Raw genomic sequence first — 11,323 nt, forward strand, 5'->3', positions numbered from 1 at the left:
CCCTTTATCTCTCTCTCTCTCTCTCTCTCTCTCTCTCTCTCTCTCTCTCTCTCTCTCTCTCTCTCTCTCTCTTCTCTCTCTCTCTCTCTCTCTCTCTCTCTCTCTCTCTCTCTCTCTCTCTCTCTCTCTCTCTCTCCCTCTCTCTCTCTCTCTCCTCTCTCTCTCTCTCTCTCTCTCTCCTCTCTCTCTCTCTCTCTCTCCCTCTCTCTCTCTCTCTCTCTCTCTCTCTCTCTCTCTCTTTATCTTTCTTTCTCTCTCTCTCTCTCTCTCTCTCTCTCTCTCTCTCTCTCTCCCCCTCTCTCTCTCTCTCTCTCCTTCTCACTGGGGGACACTGACCTCAGTCTCTATCCTCTCTGATCCCCAATGTCTGTCTGCTTCCAGCCACCCACCCCATCAATCACAAAATCAGGGCTGTGTATAGGTGTGTGTGTGCATGTGCGTGTGTGCGTGTGTGTGTTTACACCAGGGAGTGGGCAACCCTGGTCCTAGAGTGCCGCAGGGCACTTCATGTCTTTTGATTAGACCGACCTGGAAAACCAGGTGTGTTGAATTTTGTCAATCACTGAACTGCTCAATTAGATAAGTAGCTCAGTGTGGTGTCTAGTTGGGACAAAAATCCTTCAGTACCTACGGCACTTTAACAACAGGGTTGACTACTCCTTGTGTTCACGTTTTACTATTAGTACCAGAAATCCTCACAAGAATACTAAAACCAACTCAAATTCAGAGAAGGGAGGACATTTTGCCAGTCCTCACTTGTAAAAATACTTCTTTAGGTTTAAGGGTTAGGTTTAGGGTTAGGATTAGGATTAGAAATTGAGTTATGGGTTAGGGTTAGGATTAGGATTAGAAATTGAGTTATGGGTTAGGTTTAGGGTTAGGATAAAAAATTGGGTTATGGGTTAGGTTTAGGGTTAGGATAGAAAATTGGGTTATGGGTTAGGTTTAGGGTTAGAAATTGAGTAATGGGTTAGGTTTAGGGTTAGGCTAAAAAATTGGGTTATGGGTTAGGTTTAGGGTTAGAAATTGGGTTATGGGTTAGGTTTAGGATTAGAAATTGAGTAATGGGTTAGGTTTAGGGTTAGGATAAAAAATTGGGTTATGGGTTAGGTTTAGGGTTAGAAATTGAGTAATGGGTTAGGTTTAGGATTAGAAATTGAGTAATGGGTTAGGTTTAGGGTTAGGATAAAAAATTGGGTTATGGGTTAGGTTTAGGGTTAGAAATTGGGTTATGGGTTAGGTTTCGGGTTAGCATTAGAAATTGGCTTATGGGTTAGGTTTAGGGTTAGAAATTAGTGTTAGGGTTAGGGGTTAAGGTTAGGGTAAGGCTAAGGGATTAGGGAAAATAGGATTTTGAATTGTTGGTTCCCAAAAAGTCCTCACAACTATACAGTAGTACGTCATAGTTGTGTGTGCGTGTGTCCCTGTCTGTTCCTGTTCATGTGATTTACAGCCTCCACATCATCAGTGCATACAGAAGCATCAGATTGACCGTGTACATACACTGCGTGCACAATTATTAGGCAAGTGAGTATTCTGATCTTATCATTGTTTCTATTCACATTTTCCAACTCCAAACCATATAAACTTGAATGCTTATTGGATTTAATCATTTTCATGTGATATGTATTTGTGTAATGAGGGAGGGTGTGGCGAAAGTGAATAACACCTTATATCAAGGTGTGCATAATTATTAGGCAGCCTCATTACCTCAGGTAAAATGGGCCAAAAAAGAAATTTAACTGACACTGAAAAACCAAAAATGTAAAATGCCTTTCAGACTGATGCGACACTCTTTAAATAGCTAAACTATTGAGGTGTGACCACCGGACATTCAAACGTTTTGTTGTGAATAGTCAACTGGGGCGCAAAAAACGCATGGGGAAGAAAAGGCTCAAATTAACTGGAAAAGACTTGAGAAGAATTAAACGTCAAACTACCAGGAACCCATTATCCTCCAGTACCACCGTATTCCAGAACTGCAACCTACCAGGAACCCATTATCCTCCAGTGCCACCGTATTCCAGAACTGCAACCTACCTGGAGTGTTCAGAAGTACAAGGTGTCAACTGCTCAGAGACATGGCCAAGGTCAAGAAGACTGAAACAAGACCACCACTGAATAAGATTCACAAGTTGAAGTGTCAAGATTGGGCAAAGAAATACCTGAAGACAGATTTTTCAAAGGTTTTATGGACAGATGAAATGTAAGTGACTCTTGATGGACCAAATGGATGGGCCCGTGGCTGGATCAGTAATGGACACAGGGCAACACTTTGAGTCAGGTGCCAGCAAGGTGAAGGAGGGGTACTGGTATGGGCTGCTATCATTGAGGATGAGGTAGTTGAACCTTTTCGGGTTGAAGATGGACTGAAACTCAACTCCCAAACCTACTGCCAGTTTCTGGAAGATTATTTCGTCAAACAGTGGTACAGGAAGAAGTCCTCAGCATTCTAGAAGGCCATGATCTTTATGCAGGACAATGCTCCATCACATGCATCCAAGTACTCCACTGCTTGGCTAGCCAGCAAGGGCCTCAAAGATGCCTGAATAATGACCTGGCCCCCTTCCTCACCTGACTTAATCCTATTGAGGGCCCTTCTCAAATGTGAGATTTACAGTGATGGAAGACAATACACATTTTTGAACAGCATTTGGGAGGCTGTGGTTGCTGCTTCAGTGAAAACTGATCGTGAACAGATCAAGAAACTGACAGACTCCATGGATGGAAGGCTCATGGCAGTTATTGAAAATACAGGTGGCTATATTGGTCACTGAATATTTTTGAAAGGCCAAAAATGTTATATAATTGTCATTTTGTGTTACTTATCTGTTACACTTACTCTAAAAATTGAGAATAAACAAGTGAGTTGAGAGAAATTATTATTGTAATTTAGTTGCACACTTATATATTTTCCTGAGAAAGACAAAACTCACTTTTCCTTTGTTAAACATTCAGGTTTGAGGTTCAATAACATTTTGGATTGACTGAGAGCATTGTGTTTGTTCAACAATAAAATGAATCCAGAGGAATACAATTTGCCTTATAATTGTGCACGCAGCGTATTAAATGCATGGCACAGTGCATGGCACACACACACACACACACACACACACACACACACACACACACACACACACACACACACACACACACACACACACACACACACACACACACACACACACACACACAGGTTGACAGTCAATCATACACAATTAGTAAATTAGGTAGCTGAATATAAAGGGAGCCTTCTGTGGTTGTGCAGACGGGCATCAACAGACATTTGGTTTGAAACGTCAATAGACTGACAATTACAATCAGTCAGTACAATGATCAAACCAGTCAGTCAGTACCACGATTAAACCAGTCAGTCAGTCGCTATCACGATTAAACCAGTCAGTCAGTACCACGATTAAACCAGTCAGTCAGTCAGTACCTCGATTAAACCAGTCAGTCAGTCAGTATCACGATTAAACCAGTCAGTCAGTCAGTATCACGATTAAACCAGTCAGTCAGTACCACGATTAAACCAGTCAGTCAGTACCACGATTAAACCAGTCAGTCAGTACCACGATTAAACCAGTCAGTCAGTATCACGATTAAACCAGTCAGTCAGTACCACGATTAAACCAGTCAGTCAGTACCACGATTAAACCAGTCAGTCAGTACCACGATTAAACCAGTCAGTCAGTATCACGATTAAACCAGTCAGTCAGTACCACGATTAAACCAGTCAGTCAGTACCACGATTAAACCAGTCAGTCAGTACCACGATTAAACCAGTCAGTCAGTCAGTATCACAATCAAACCAGTCAGTTAGTCAGTACCATGATCAAACCAGTCAGTCAATACCATAATTAAACCAGTCAGTCAGTCAGTACCACGATTAAACCAGTCAGTCAGTCAGTACCACGATCAAACCTCAGTATAAGAGTATGAGCCCAGGCTGACAATCAATCAGACAGTCAATAGTGGATTAGGGATGAAGGCCGAATGGAGCCTGACTGTGTGGTTATGCACACGTATAGGAAGCCACTGACAGTCACAGAGTCGCAGTGTCACACCCACTACTTGACACTGAGGGTCACAGAGTCGCAGTGTCACACCCACTACCTGACACTGACAGTCATAGTCCGAGCGTCACACCCACTACCTGACACTGACAGTCACAGAGTCGCAGTGTCACACCCACTACCTGGCACTGACAGTCACAGAGTCCCAGTGTCACACCCACTACCTGACACTGACACATCTACTGCCTAACATAAACACTCATAGCTCAGTGGGACAGAACACCCCATCACGACTACAGTAGAATACAGTAGAATACAGGAGAATACATTAGAACACAGAAGAATACAGTAAACTCCAGTAGAATGCAGTAGACTAAAGTAGACTACAGGACAATACAGTAGAATACAGTAAACTATAGTAGACTACAGTAGACTACACGATAATACAGTAGAATACAATAAAATACAGTAGAATACAGTAAAATACAGTAGACTACAGTAGAATACAGTAGACTACAATAGAATACAGTAAAATACAGTAGACTACAGTCAAATACAGTAGACTACAGTAGACTACAGTAAAATACAGTAGACTACTGTAAAGTCAGCACTAGGCAGACAGAAAATAAAACAATCCAGTGAAAGCTAAGAAGAGAGAAACAGAGGTGAGGTACTGTAGAGACTAAGAGCACTGCGGTGGCAGTAATATTTCCATATGTCCCTGTGGATTTCTCTTGAGGACATTCTGGCAGTATGAGGTTTAAATAGAATCCCTCAGCTCAGCTGGCTGCGGTAAGGACGGGAGAGGACTTGTGTTTCTTTGTCTTCACTATTTCTGCTATTTGCAAATTAGCTTGTCAAAACGGTCTGTGCATGCACTGCATAATCTGTAAGTCTAACAACAGGTGATCATGCAGACAGTCAACCACGGAGAGAGATAACAAAACAGACACCAACTTACCTAAAAAAGATATCTTCAGAGATAAATCAGTAACAATCAAGAGGAACCGAAGAGTGAAATACAACCTGTTGAACAAAGTTTCAAATCAACTGAATCATGTAGAATGAGCCTGACAAGGGGTGATCCACAAGAGGAGCAGAGTCCAACCATCAACAGGAGAGCTCCAACAACCACACCACTTTTTTGTTGTTGAAAAGGATAAAGAAATGTTAAAAGTGAGGGCATGTCCCCCACTGGTGTTCGATGGGCAATCCCATACGCCTTAGCAGCGAGGTAAGCAGCGCCAGCACGGACATCTGTACTGGTCCAAAGCAGAAAGAGAAAGGAAAAACTGTCTATACTCTCTATCTTACTTGATTCTCTCTCTCTCTCTCTCTCTCTCTCACACTCTCTCTTTCTCTCTCTCTCTCTATTTTCCTTTCAAACACACACAGTACAGTTGAATCTGTGTCTCTTTCAGTCTGTCACTTTGATTCTATCACTCTTTTTCTTTCTCAATCCTCCTCTCTTTCACACTCTGACACGTGCCACACTCACTCACACAAGCTCTCTCCTCGTCTTTCTTTATCAATCTATAGTCCCTTCATCCTGTTTGTCCTTCTCTCCCTCTAGTTTTCTCCTCCTCTCACTCCAGTTGGAGTGAATGCAGCTTGTTGCTCAGAGAAAACATCTGCTCTACGTCTTCTGCGCTCCCTCACTCTACCAATCTCTTTATTTCTTTCTTGCGCTCGCTCTCGCTCTTTTCCTGCTCTCTCTCCTTTCGTGCTCTCGTTCTTTTCGTGCTCTCTCTCTTGCACAATTTCACTCTCTCACACGGAGACAGGCAAGCACCAACACTCACACATCTCTCTCTCTCCTCTCTCTCTCTCTCTCTCTATATATATATATATTTACATGTTCTTAAGTAAGAATGCTTTTCAGACTATTTAACCACATCACAATTCTGTTGTTGTTTTTTTTTAAATCAGAATGATCTGCTCATGTCTAGCAGATGTATCAGAAATACAGTACCAGTCAAAAGACTGGACACACCTACTCATTCCAGGGTTTTCTTTGTTTTTACTATTTTCTACATTGTAGAATAATAGTGAAGACAAACTATGAAATAAAACATATGGAATCAAGGCTGTATCACATCCGGCTGTGATTGTGCACAATTGGCCCAGCGTCGTTGGGGTTTGGCTGGTGCAGGCCGTCATTGTAAATGAGAATTTGTGTTCTTAACTGACTTGCCTAGTTAAATAAACCATACTTTTTTTAATGTAATAACCAAAACAGTGTTAAACAAATCAAAATATATTTTGTATTTGAGATTCTTCAAAGTAGCCACCCTTTGCCTTGATGAGAGCTTTGCACACTCTTGGCATTCTCTCAACCAGCTTCATGAGGTAGTCACCTGGAATGCATTTCAATTAACAGGTGTGCCTTGTTAAAAGTTAATTTGTGGAATTTCTTTCCTTCTTAATGCGTTTGAGCCAATCAGTTGTGTTGTGAAAAGGTAGGGGTGGTATACAGAAGACAGCCGTATTGGGTAAAAGACCAAGTCCATATTATGTCAAGAACAGCTCAAATAATCAAAGCGAAATGACAGTCCATCATTACTTTAATAAGACATGAAGGTCATTCAATACAGAACATTTAAAAAACGTTGAATGTTTCCTCATGTGCAGTCGCAAAAAACATCAAGCGCTATGATGAAACTGGCTCTCATGAGGACCGCCACAGGAATGGAAGACCCAGAGTTACCTCTACTGCAGAAAATCAATTCATTAGAGTTAACTGCACCTCAGATTGCAGCCCAAATAAAAGCTTCAAAGAGTTCAAGTAAAAGACACATCTCAACATCAACTGTTCAGAGGAGACTACGTGAATCAGGCCTTCATGGTCGAATTGCTGCAAAGAAACCACTACTAAAGGACATCAATAATAAGAAGAGACTTGCTTGGGCCAAGAAACACGAGCAATGGACATTAGACCGGTGGAAATCTGTCCTTTGGTCTGATGAGTCAAAATTTCAGATTATTTGTTCCTACCGTTGTGTCATTGTGAGATGCAGAGTAAGTGAACGGATGATCTCGGCATGTGTATTTCCCACCGTAAAGCATGGAGGAGGTGTGATGTTGTGGGGGTGATTCTGTCTGTGATTTATTTAGAATTCAAGGCACACTTAACCAGCATGGCTACCACAGCATTCTGCAGCGATACGCCATCCCATCTGCTGTGCGCTTAGTGAGACTATCATCAGTTTTTCAACAGGATAATTACCCAAAACACACCTCCAATCTATGTAAGGGCTATTTGATCAAGAAGGAGAGTGATTGAGTACTGCATCAGATGATCTGGCCTCAACAATCACCTGGCCTCAACCCAATTGAGATGATTTGGGATGAGTTGGACCGCAGAGTGAAGGAAAAGCAGCCAACAAGTGCTCAGCATATGTGGGAACTCCTTCAAGACATTTTATTTATTTATTTTTTATTTCACCTTTATTTAACCAGGTAGGCCAGTTGAGAACAAGTTCTCATTTACAACTGCGACCTGGCCAAGATAAAGCAAAGCAGTGCGACACAAACAACAACACAGAGTTAAACATGGAATAAACAAACATACAGTCAATAACACAATAGAGAAAAAGTATATATACAGTGTGTGCAAATGAGGTAAGATAAGGGAGGTAAGGCAATAAATAGGCCATAGTGGCAAAATAATTATCATTTAGCAATTAAACACTGGAGTGATAGATTTTCAGAAGATGAATGTGCAAGTAGACATACTGGAGTGCAAAGGAACAAAAAAATAAAAATAACAGTATGGGGATGAGGTAGTTGGATGGGCTATTTACAGATGGGCTATGTACAAGAGTAGTGATCTGTGAGCTGCTCTGACAGCTGGTGCTTAAAGTTAATGAGTGAGATATGGGTCTCCAGCTTCAGTGATTTTTGCAATTCGTTCCAGTCATTGGCAGCAGAGAACTGGAAGGAAAGGCGGCCAATGTAGGAATTGGCTTTGACCAGTGAAATATACCTGCTGGAGCGCGTGCTATGTGTGGGTGCTGCTATGGTGACCAGTGAGCTGAGATAAGGCGGGTGTAACGGTCTTCGTCGTCCTCGGATGAAGGGGAAAAGAAATCAGACCAAAATGCAGTGTGGTAAGTGTTCGTCATTTTAATGTAAAACTGAACACTAATGTGACAAGCAAAACAAAAGAACAACCGAACAGTTCCGTCAGGTGCAAAACACTAAACAGAAAATAACCACCCACAAAACCCAAAGGAAAACAGGCTGCCTAAGTATGGCTCCCAATCAGCAACAACGATATACAGCTGTCCCTGATTGAGAGCCATACCCGGCCAAAATCAAGAAATACCAAACATAGAAAAAAGGACATAGAATGCAGAACAATACCCAAAAACCCCGACAACACAAAACAAACACACCCCTGCCACGCCCTGACCAAACTACAATAACAAATAACCCCTTAAACTGGTCAGGACGTGACAGCGGGGCTTTACCTAGCAAAGACTTATAGATGACCTGGAGCCAGTGGGTTTGACAACAAATATGAAGCGAGGGCCAGCCAACAAGAGCATACAGGTCGCAACGGTGGGTAGTATATGGGGCTTTGGTGACAAAACGGATGGCACTGTGAAAGACTGCATCCAATTTGCTGAGTAGAGTGTTGGAGGCTATTTTGTAAATGACATCGCCGAAGTCAAGGATTGGCAGCATAGTCAGTTTTACGAGGGTATGTTTGGCAGCATGCGTGAAGGAGTCTTTGTTGCGAAATAGGAAGCCGATTCTAGATTTAATTTTGGATTGGAGATGCTTAATGTGAGTCTGGAAGGAGAGTTTACAGTCTAACCAGACACCTAGGTATTTGTAGTTGTCCACATATTCTAAGTCAGAACCGTCCAGAGTAGTGATGCTGGATGGGCGGGCAGGTGCGGGCAGCAATCAGTTGAAGAGCATGCATTTAGTTTTACTTGCATTTAAGAGCAGTTGGAGGCCACGGAAGGAGAGTTGTATGGCATTGAAGCTCATCTGGAGGTTAGTTAACACAGTGTCCAAAAAAGGGCCAGATGTATACAGAATGGTGTCGTCTGCGTAGAGGTGGATCAGAGAATCACCAGCAGCAAGAGCGAGATCATTGATATATACAGAGAAAAGAGTCAGCCCGAGAATTGAACCCTGTGGCACCCCCATAGAGACTGCAAGAGGTCTGGACAACAGGCCCTCCAATTTCACACACTGAACTCTGTCTGCGAAGTAGTTGGTGAACCAGGCGAGGCAGTCATTTGAGAAACTAAGTGATTGACAGAGTCGAAAGCCTTGGCCAGGTCGATGAAGACAGCTGCACAGTATTCTCTCTTATCGATGGCGGTTATGATATCGTTTAGGACCTTGAGCGTGGCTGAGGTGCACCCATGACTAGCTCGAAAACCAGATTGCATAGTGTAGAAGGTACAGTGGGATTCGAAATGGTCGGTGATCTGTTTGTTAACTTGGCTTTCGAAGACCTTAGAAAGCTGGGTAGGAAAGATATAGGTCTATATCAGTTTGGGTCTAGAGTGTCTCCCCCTTCGAAGAGCGGGATGACCGCGGCATCTTTCCAATCTTTGGGGATCTCAGACGATAAGAAAGAGAGGTTGAACATGCTAGTAATAGGGGTTGTAACAATTTTGGCTGATCATTTTAGAAAGAGAGGGTCCAGATTGTCAAGCCCTGCTGATTTGTAGGGTTCCAGATTTTGCCGCTCTTTCAGAACATCAGCTATCTGGATTTGGGTGAAGGAGAAATGGGGGAGGCTTGGGCAAGTTGCTGTGGGGGGTGCATAGCTGTTGACCAGGGTAGGGGGGGGCAGGTGGAAAGCATGGCCAGCCGTAGAAGAATGCTTATTGAAATTCTCAATTCTTGTGAATTTATCGGTGGTGACAGTGTTTCCTAGCCTCAGAGCAGCTAGGAAGAGGTGCTCTTATTCTCCATGTAATTTGCAGTGTCCCAGAACTTTTTCGAGTTTGTGCTGAAGGATGCAAATTTCTGTTTGAAAAAGCTAGCCTTTGCTTTCCTAACTGCCTGTGTATATTGGTTCCTAACTTCCCTGAATAGTTGCATATCACGGGGGCTATTTGATGCTAATGCCGTATGCCACAGGATGTTTATGAGCTGGTCAAGGGCAGTCAGGTCTGGGGTGAACCACGGGCTATATCTGTTCCTGGTTCTACATTTTTTGAATGGGGAATGCTTATTTAAGATTGTGAGGAAAGCACTTTTAAAGAATAACCAGGCAACTTCTACTGACGGAATGAGGTCAATATCCTTCCAGGATACCCGGGCCAGGTTGATTAGAAAGGCCTGCTCGCTGAAGTGTTTTAGGGAGCGTTTGACAGTGATGAGGGGTGGTCGTTTGACCGCAGACACATTACAGACACAAGCAATGAGGCAGTGATCGCTGAGATCCTTGTTGAAGACAGCAGAGGTGTATTTGGAGGCCAAGTTGGTTAGGATGATATCTATGAGCGTGCCTGTGTTTACGGATTTGGGGTTGTACCTGGTAGGTTCATTGATAGTTTGTGTGAGATTGAGGGCATCTAGCTTAGATTGTAGGATTGCCGACTTGTTAAGCATGTCCCAGTTTAGGTCACCTAACAGCACGAGCTCTGAAGATAGATGGGGGGCAATCAATTCACATATGGTGTCCAGGGCACAGCTGGGGGCAGAAGGTGGTCTATAGCAAGCGGCAAAGGCGAGAGACTTGTTTCTGAAAAGGTGGATTTTTAAAAGTAGAAGCTCAAATTGTTTGGGTACAGACCTGGAGAGTAAGACAGAACTCTGCAGGCTATCTCTGCAGTAGATTGCAACTCTGCCCCCTTTGGCCGTTCTATCTTGTCGGAAGATATTATAGTTAGGGGTGGAAATTTCAGGGTTTTTGGTGGCCTTCCTAAGGCAGGATTCAGACACGGCTAGGACATCCAGGTTGGCAAAGTGTGCTAAAGCAGTGAATAAAACAAACTTAGGGAGGAGGCTTCTAATGTTAACATGCATGAAACCAAGGCTTTTACGGTTACAGATGTCAACAAATGAGAGGGCCTGGGGAATGGGAGTGGAGCTAGGCACCGCAGGGCCTGGATTAACCTCCACATCACCAGAGGAACAGAGGAGGAGTAGGATAAGGGTACAGCTAAAGGCTATAAGAACTGGTCTTCTAGTACGTTCGGGACAGAGAGTAAAAGGAGCAGGTTTCTGAGCGCGGTAGAATAGATTCAATGCATAATGTACAGACAAAGGTATGGTAGGATGTGAATACAGTTGAGGTAAACCTAGACATTGAGTGACGATGAGAGAGGTTT

General features: G+C 43.0%; 1 protein-coding gene across 3 annotated transcripts in view; it reads right to left on the reverse strand.

Annotated features, from left to right (window-relative positions):
- LOC115165021 (protein unc-13 homolog B) overlaps positions 1-5,819 on the reverse strand; it is a 108,501-nt gene extending 102,682 nt beyond the window's left edge. For all 3 annotated transcript variants that reach the window (XM_029718034.1, XM_029718035.1, XM_029718033.1), the window contains exon 1: positions 4,978-5,819. The gene's annotated coding sequence lies outside the window, so the exon portion shown is untranslated. The remainder of the gene's footprint in view (positions 1-4,977) is intronic.
- Positions 5,820-11,323: the final 5,504 nt, after the last annotated feature.

Source organism: Salmo trutta, chromosome 27, assembly GCF_901001165.1.
Source record: "Salmo trutta chromosome 27, fSalTru1.1, whole genome shotgun sequence".
Taxonomy (NCBI): Eukaryota; Metazoa; Chordata; class Actinopteri; order Salmoniformes; family Salmonidae; genus Salmo; species Salmo trutta.